This window comes from Octodon degus, unplaced genomic scaffold, assembly GCF_000260255.1.
Source record: "Octodon degus isolate 3935 unplaced genomic scaffold, OctDeg1.0 scaffold00194, whole genome shotgun sequence".
Taxonomy (NCBI): Eukaryota; Metazoa; Chordata; class Mammalia; order Rodentia; family Octodontidae; genus Octodon; species Octodon degus.
The window spans coordinates 459,231-468,423 of NW_004524770.1; the positions used below are offsets into that span (position 1 = coordinate 459,231).

A 9,193-nucleotide genomic window follows, 5' to 3' on the forward strand; every position below is an offset into this window, starting at 1 on the left:
AAAAAAAAAAAAAAAAGAAAGACAAATCAGTGAAGACCTATGTTTAAAGCTTTAGGGGAAAGATAGCTATCAATTGGCTGGATAGTTATTTGGGGATGAGTCTAAATCAAAGACTATAAGCCCACTCCAGGGGAGGGGAAACGTTTAAGTCTGTGTGAGGGGAAGACAGGGCTAAGACTCAGCTGGACTATTCCATGTCACCTCAGATTTTCTGTGAGTTATAGTGTCATCGTCTTGGAAATTTTTCATAGAAAGCCAGAAAGAATAGCACATGCCTATAGCTCCAGCTACTCAGGAGGCTGAGACAAGAGGGTCCTTTAAGTATGTAATTTTTTTTTTAACATACGTGGAACAGGGTCTACAGGGTCTCATTACACAGATCGGACTTGTAGTGATTCTCCTGTTTTCAGCCCAAGTGATGGGATTATAGGCATGTGCCACCACATGCAGTTTCAATTACCATCTCAGCGTACCCCAGGATCAGAGCCAGCATGTCGGTTGCACTCTGCCTGAGCAGGCACTTAATCCACTGAGCTATCTGGCCAGCCCTTAAGTATACAAATTCAAGCCCAGCCTGGGCAACAAGGTGTGTTCTTCATGGGGGGGGGGGGGCGGTTAGTGGCACACAAAAATAATCCCAGCACTCAGAAAACTGAGATAGGAAGATCAAGAATTCACGGCCAGCCTGGGCTATAAGCAAGACTGTGTCTCAAAAAGTCAAGGACAAAAAAAAAAAAAAAAAAAAAAGATGAATTTTAATAAAACAGAAAGAGTAGCAGCACATAAGGGCCACATCAGCACAATATATCAGAAAAAAGGATACTGTGAAACGTTCAGTGGTAACAATCAGACAGTATTACTCAAGCAGGCAAAATGAAGCAAGAGAAAACTACACCAACAGAAACACTGTAAGAATAACTTTGTAAATTCTGGTTGTCAGTTAACAAACAGAAAAGCACTGTTTGCGCCTACCCTCCAATACTGCACCTTTACGCTGGAGAATATATATAACTGTATTTTCTTGGGTAGTAAGCTGGGTAACAGCTACTTTACAAGCCTGTCCTAAGGATTATGGCTAATGCCCATTAAGCAACCTTGCCAAAGAGCCTGTTTAAGAAAAACCACAGTTATGGGGGCTGGGGAGATGGCTCAGTGGAATAAGCGCTTCCCTGGCAAGTGCAAGGGCCTCAGTTCAATCCCTGGTTCCGCCAAAAAAAAAAAAAAAGAAAAAAGAAAAACCACAGTTAGGCCACTTCAGAGTTTACACCATTTCAGGAAGCCTCTCAGTGAGTGTCTAAGAAGATATATTGTTTCAAAGAGGGGACATGTTAAGAAATACTTCATAGATAACTGTCATCCTGCAACTGCGGACTTTCTAGTTTCAGCTCCAGACTAAATAAACTAGGCCATTAGGTTGTGTTAAAATATTTTCTTGATGTTTCTTTATAACGAGCCTTGTGATTAAGAGTGTAAAATGAATAAAGGCTGAGTGTGGTGTTGTGCACCATAATCCCAGCAGTCTAGGAAGCTGAGGTAGGAAGTTCACAAATTCAAGCCCAGGCTGGGTAATTTAGTGGGATCCTGTCTCAAAAATAAAAAAGGGCTGAGGATATAGTTCAAAGCAAAGGCCCTGAGTTCAATGACCAGTTTTCAAAAAGTGGGTAAGGCAGGAGGATCACTATAAGTCTGAGACCAGCCTGGGCTACAATGTGAGTTCAAGGCCAACCTGAACTGCTTATTAAAAGCCCATCTCAAAAAGAAAAAAAAGTTTGCAAAATTTATTGCAACTGGAAAAAATAAAAATCCTGATTTTAATACCAAAAACTAGCAACAATTAAATAAAACTAAAACACACTGTGTTACTAGCCAAGCCTCATGGCACACTCCTATAATCCCAGCACTCTGGAGGGTGGAGGCAGGAGGATCAGAAGACTGAACCTAGCTCTTCTGCTTCAGTCCGCCATCGAATGGGTGCTCTCGCCTCCTACCCGCACCATGTCTTCTCACAAGACTTTCAGAATCAAACGATTCCTGGCTAAGAAGTAAAAGCAGAATCGCCCCATTCCTCAGTGGATTCGTATGAAGACAGGTAATAAAATCAGGTACAACTCCAAGAGGAGACACTGGAGGAGGACCAAGCTAGGACTGTGAGGAGTTGCACATGAGCTGCGACCCATTTACCTCTGGAAGGTCACAAGACGATGTCATCTTTTAATCATGATCAAGACAATACTGAATAAAGTTTAAAAAAAAAAAAAAAGACTGAACCTAGCCTGGGCATCCCTGTCCCAAAATAAAAAATAAAAAAGGCTGGGCACAGTGGTACATACCTATAATCCTAGCACTCCAGAAGGTTAAGGCAGGAGGATCACAAGTTCAAAACTACCATGGGCAACCCAGCAATTTTGCAAGACTCTGTTTCAAAATATATGAAGAGAGGGCTGGAGATGTAGCTCAGTACCAAAATCCTAGGTCAGGGCCAATGAAATAGCTCAGTGGTCTAAAGCGCCTGCTCAGGCAAGCTTAGGTAAATGCGCAGGGACCACAGTTCAATCCCTAGTACCACATGCTGTGCCAGCCCTATCTCCTGGGCAGGCTGAGCCAGCCACAAAAAGAATAAAATAAAATAAATAACAAAGTCCTACGTGAGTGATAGCAAACCTTTCAGAGCTTTCAATGATACAAAAGCCCACTGAGGGACGCGTGCTATAGGTTCACCACCACTGTTCCAGGTGCAATCTTCAGTACCACAAAGATGGATGAGTGGATGGATAAAAAATAAGTAAAAACAGGAAAAAAAGAAAAAAAACCATACCCCACGAGGCCGGGGAGATGGCTCAGTAGAATAAGTGCTTCCCTGGGACAGAGAGATAGCTCAGTAGAATAAGCACTTGCTTGGCAAGTGCAGGCAAAGTGCAGGGTCCTGAGTTCAATCCCTGGTACTGCAATAAATAAATAAATAAATAAATAAATAAATAAAGTGCTTCCCTAGCAAGCACAAGGGCCTGAGTTCAATCCCCAGTTCCACCAAGAAAAAAAAAAAAGTAAAGAGGGCTGGCCAAATAGCTCAGCAGACACCTGCAAGCAGGTGCAGGGGCCGGGGGTTCAATCCCCAGGCCTGCCATGCTGGGTGTGTGGATGCATTTAAGACTGGGCGTGGTGGCGAGCCTGTAATCCCAGCTCTTGGGAGGCTGTAAACAGGCAGATCATTACAAGTCCGATCAGTAGTGAGACCCTGAACACCCTGTAGACCCTTTCCTAAAAATACAAAAATTAAAGGGCCAGCGAGATAGCTCAGTGGACTAAGTGCCTGCTTATTAGGCAAGCACTGGGACCAGGGTTCAATCCCCAGGACCACACGTTGAGCCAGGCCCGCCCACGGGGCATGCTGTGCTGCTCCACAAGAGATCGGGTGTGGTGGTGCACACCTGTAACGCCAGTGCTGGGAAGGCTCAAAACAGAGGATCACTACAAGTCTGAGCTGATACATTAAAAAAAAAAAAAAAAAAGGAAAATAAATCAGGTGTAGAAGCACACACCTGTTATTCCAAGATGCTTGGAGGTTAAGACAGGATACCAAGTTCAAGGCAAGGTTAAGCAATTTAGCACAGGCCTGTAAAGGCCCTGTGTTTTTCAATAGCATAAATATAAACATAAATATGCAGGCTTAGGATGTAGCTGCTTAGTGTGAAGGCCCTGGGTTCAATCCTCAATACCACCCTGTATGTGTGTACACATACGAAGTTTGCACCCTTTGATCCAGAATTTTATTTGTAGAGAAATTCCTTCATGATAAAAGATACCCCACCCTTATTAAATAAATACTACAGCACTGCTTAGCTAAAAAACAAACATTTGCTATGACCCTGGTCTGTCTGACAATACCGTAGAAGCAGAAGATAAAAGGTGGCAGAGGCACGTGCTCTCCTCTCACCCAGGTCCCCACAGTGGCCTCACCTCCATTTAGAACAGGAAGCCGCAGTCTCAGTCTCCTAACTCCCAAGGAGGTCAGCCCCTGGCCCTTAACAGGGCTTCAGAGGCAGCATGTGGTGCTCACTCGAGGCCTGTCCCTTTCACTGCTCACTAACCCACCAGGTAAAGGGCCAAGGAGCAAGCACACAGGACAGGAGCACGCTCTAAGAGTGCGCTTCCACCCAAGAGTCACCGGGCAGGGTGCTGCTGATAAAGGGCCGCAGGCACTGGTGACAGCATTCCCTTCCCTCGAGGCCCCAAAGCACTCCTCAGAAGAGTCACGGGGATACCAGAGGACCCCACCATCTTACAAACACTGTTGCTGGTGATACATGTTCAGCATATGACAATCAAAATGACAATCAAGGGCTGGGGAGATAGCTCAGTGGAGTAAGTGTTTGCCTGGCAAGTGAAAGGTTCTGAGTTTGATCCCCTGGTACCATCAAAAAATAAAAATAAATAAATAAAAATAAAATGACAGAAAAAAAAAAGACAGGAGACAGGGAGATAGCTAAACAGAATAAGAGCTTCACTGGCAAATGCAAAGGCCTGAGTTCAATCCCCGGTTCTGCCAAAATAAATAAAATAACAATAAAACAAGCAATCCATGATATCTGAATTCAGATTCAGAGACTACTCCCTCAGGACACATACACTGTATTAGCAAATCTAAAAGTTTTGGGTGTAATGTCTCAGGAGTAAATGACAATGTTCTCTTCTACCTTCCACAGGACAGTTTTACAAATCACTCATGTAAAACGCTGAGGACTCTGGAATGATTAAAACCTTAGTGTATACAGATCACTCCTGAAAAGTTAAAGGACTAAGAATTTTGAATGGCTCAAACCTGGTCTCACTAAATGCTTCCTACACTGGAGAATAAAATGCTATATTTTACTTCTGCAACTGAAATGTGAAGTATCAATATGGTTGAAAAACTCTTAATTAAATTTCAAGTTAATGGGCTGGTTGTGGTGGTGCGTCTGTAATCCCAGCATTCGGGAGGCTGATGCAGGAGGATTGCTGTGGTCCAGCCTGGACTACACAGTGAGTTCAAGGCCAGCCTCTAGAGTATGTAATTAATTCATGATCCAATGCTGGGATTATGGGTGTGAGTGCTACACCTGCCCAGGGACACATAGCCTGAATACAATGTAAGAAGGAGCGAGACGCCTGCTAGCTGCCACAGTTGTTGCCCCTGGTTTTGTTCTTTGGTGTTTTCTGCAGCCACACATGGCTGCCCTCTGCCATTTGCCACTCTACATTGCAGCCAGCAGAAATGGACTGAAACCTCTTCTAACTGAGCTAAACAAACCTTTCCTTCCTTAATTCTGGGTGTTGGATATTTTGTCCCAGCAGCAAGAGAAAAGTAACCAAGACAATGCTGCACGCCCATAATCCTGACACTCTGGAAGACTGAAACAGAAAGATCACAAGTTTAAACCCTGCATGGGGGAGCTGGGGAGATGGCTCAGCAGAATAAGCGCTTGCTTGGCAAGCACAAGGGCCTGAGTTCAATCCCTGGTTCTGCCAAAACTCAATCAATCAATCAATCAACCAACCCAGCCTGGGTAACTCAGCAATGTAGTTAGACTGTCTCAAAATTAAAAATTGTTACTGGGGATATAGCTCAGTGTGAAGGCCTTGGGTTTAATCCCATCTACTTAAAAAATAAATAAACAGGGCCGGGGAGATGGCTCAGTAGAATAAGCGCTTGCCTGGCAAGTGCAAGGGCCTGAGTTCAATCGCTGGTTCCATGAAAGAAACAAAGGAAGCAAGCAAGCAAGCAGAACATACTTTTTGTTTTTTGTATTTACTACAGGGTCTACAGCGTCTCACTACATGGATCAGAGTTGTAGTGATCCGTTTGTATCCCACCTCCCAAGAGCTGGGATTATAGGCGTGCACCACCATGCCCAGTCTCAACTGCTGTCTCGGGCACTCTGGGGGCAGGGCTGGTATGGCAAGCTGGGATGAGCCCCAGCCACTGCACTCTGCCTAAACAGGCACTTTAGTCCACTGAGCTCTCTGGCCAGCCCAATTTTTTCACTAGCAGTGTGCTCAAAGTTAATGCAAGGTGTCAGAGAGGACAAAATCTACAGTAGAGGTTGTCGGGTAATCTAATCCTTAAATCTTCCAGACTGAATTGCCAGGGATGGATAACAGACTGGCTGCTAATCTTCATCAGGGCTGTCATCATCTCAGGCAGCCCTGGCACAGCAACAGACTAGGCATGAGATTGTGATATTTTAGATAGTATTTTCATAAAATAAAGCTATCACCATTTTCCAACATCTGTGTCACTTATATTTAGGAAGCAGTAGGTGATAGATCTTGATTTATCATCTTCTGCTGTTCCAATAGGCAGGTGGAGTGGGAACCACAACCCACATTTTACATTGTACACTGTCCAGAGGCTCAGAGATAAAAAAGAGCCCTAACCATGTGCAGGCCTGAGAAGGAACAGGAGGTGTCTGACAGAAAAACTACATTCGTGGCACAAAATTCTTCAGCAAATAATAATAAACCTCATTTTAGTATATGTGCTGCCGAAGCGGGCACTAAGCCTTACTTTACAAGTGCTGCTTTTTGTTTTTAGAGCTGGAGAATCCAACGCCTGGCACATGCTAGACAAGCACACTACCACTGAACTACACCCCTAGTCCCAAGTATCTTTTTCATCCCCCAGTAGTGGAGATTGAACCCAGAGCCTCTGCACTGTGCTATATTCCCAGTCCTTTTCTCATTCTGAACCAGGGTTTTGCTAAGTCACTAAGTTGCCCCATTTGCAAGTCTCCTGCCTCAGCCTCCCTGAGTGCTGAAATTACAGTGTGCACTGCTATGCCCAGGTACAAGAACCACCATGAGAGGCTAAGGGTCCTCAAATGTGGGATTGGTCCTCATGCTTTATTTGCACAAATATCTTCTAATCAGGCTGATAAAGACTTCAGGGTTTGGAAACTGTTTAATTTGCTGATGTGGTTCACTCGTAGCACTATACACTCCATGACTGACTTTAGAAGTAAACTTTCAGTTCAGTCTCAGTGCGTTTTAGTCATTCATTCAGTAAACATCTGCTCAGTATCTACTAGTGCCTATGCACCACATACTTCACTTCAAACAATTCTACAATGCAAGCTTTCACATGGTTCTGCACAATGCAGGTGATCAATGGACAGTGAGAATAAACCTGACTCTCAGGAGTCTAAGTCTGATAATTATTTACACAGAGACCTTGAGCAAGACAGTCTGCTCTGTGGATCCTAACTGGGCCAGAGGTGGTGTTACTCTCTGCAAGCACAGGGACTCATGACCAAAAGGGCAAGCCCAATCGGGTGCAGTGGCTCACACCTGTAATACTAGCACTCAGGAGGCAGGACACATGGTGAACTTAATGTTAGCCTGGACTTAGCAAAACCCTGTCAAGACCTACACAGCACTCCTTCAACTCCTGAACCACACTAACAGACTCAGCCTTGGGAACAGAGGGTGCCCACTCTGCCTTTAGAGGTAAAGGTCCCACAAAGGACTTCCCAGTTTTTTAGTTATAAAGGAGGCTCTATGGGGCTGTCAGAGCCCCAGCTAACAGGGTCCAGGTGAGGGCATCAGGAACCACTCACTCCATGCAGTTTTGAAGCAAAAGCCTGACAAATGACTACCTCATCTCAATCATCTCATGTCACAAAAAAGTACAAGTAACCAAAGACAAAAGTTTTTTTTTGTTGTTGTTTTTAAATCTAAGAAATTATGGCCAGTGTCAGATCTGAATTTTCAAAAACTATTTTGGTTAACTTTCATGAGACAGGATCTTACTATGTAGTTCAGGGTGGAGGCTGGCTTCAAACTCATGGTGATCCTCCTGCCTCAGCCTCCTGAGTGCAGGGATTACAGATGGGTGGCAGCAGCAATATTTTTTTTTTTTTTTCAGAGCCAGGATTGAACTCAGACCTTTGCGCTTATTCTACTGAGCCATCTCCCTGGCCCCTAAAAACTTTCAACTCTTAAATAATTACAGATTAAAATCTCCATAAAGATTCATTGGAAGGCTCTATACTCCCTTCTGCTCATTCCCTTGAATGGTTGCCCTCTCCTCAGTCAGCAGGTAGAGTTGGCAGTTCTGTCCTCAAGGTATGTGGTACTTGCTGTACACTTTCCAGGAACCTGTGCTCAGTACTCACCCACAATGACTTCTGGGTGGCAGGTCGATCAAAGCTGCTAAGCTCCTCATTCCCATTCATTTGGCAAATACTTACTGAGCACATACTGTGTACCAGCAACTGTTCTTTGAGAATAATCTCCCCATGAAGATTATTACCTCTGAGAAAAATGTTAAATATGATAAATATTAATTAAACAAGTAATAAGCAAGATCAACAGCTGTGGGTGGAAATTAAGCAGGGATGAAAGTCAAGAAATAGGTAGAGAAATTAAAAACAGTGTAATCATGGAATGTCTCAGAGAGCCACGAGGAAGCAATCATTCCAGGTAGACCAAGGACATAAGTGTATCCCTTTGTTCAGAGACCAACAAGGAGACTATGAGAATGGGGAACATGTGAGTCAAGGAGGCTCAGACCCTAAGGCTAATCCTAAAAGTTTTGCCTTCAAACAATCCTGACAAGAGAGTAATATAACTGCTTTTGCCATTCAAACAGGTTTTACTGAAATAGACAAGTTACTAAAGACAAAAGCCCTAACAATTCAGACACAGCACCTACCAGGCTATGACCAGCTGTTCAGCACATTCAGAGCGTAGACCAAGTCTGTCCCATCAAGTCCAAATCTGAAACGAAAGCTGAAACTTCTGCTTTCTTTTCCTCTAAGGCACAACTGGATGAATTCTGAGAAACCGTCTCACAGGCGAACGTAAGGGACCCTTAACCTAGCCGGTTAACGTGACAAGTCGGAGCCTGAACGGATGCTCCACATAAGGGTACGATACGAAATGCCGTAAAATAGATAAAGCAAATTAAAAATCAACAGCCAAATGATTTTGAGATTTACGGCATCTAAAAGGCAGCTTCAGAGCGCTGGAGGCATCTTCAGCCACAGAGCGGCGCGTAAGTGCCCCGCTGCTCAATTCCCAGGTCCTCTTGCCTGGCGTTCCGGCTTCCCGCACCCGCCGGGAGGGCCGCGCGCGTGGACCGGCCGGCCCGGAAAGAGCCCCGAGCCGCCCGCCCGCACGCCGGCAGTAGGCCGGGTCCCGGGCCGACCGCAGGCCC

General features: G+C 44.7%; 1 protein-coding gene across 2 annotated transcripts in view; it reads right to left on the minus strand.

Annotated features, from left to right (window-relative positions):
• Nucleotides 1-9,193, minus strand: part of Dnajc5 (DnaJ heat shock protein family (Hsp40) member C5) — a 57,383-nt gene that overhangs the window by 47,752 nt on the left and 438 nt on the right. The window lies entirely within an intron of this gene.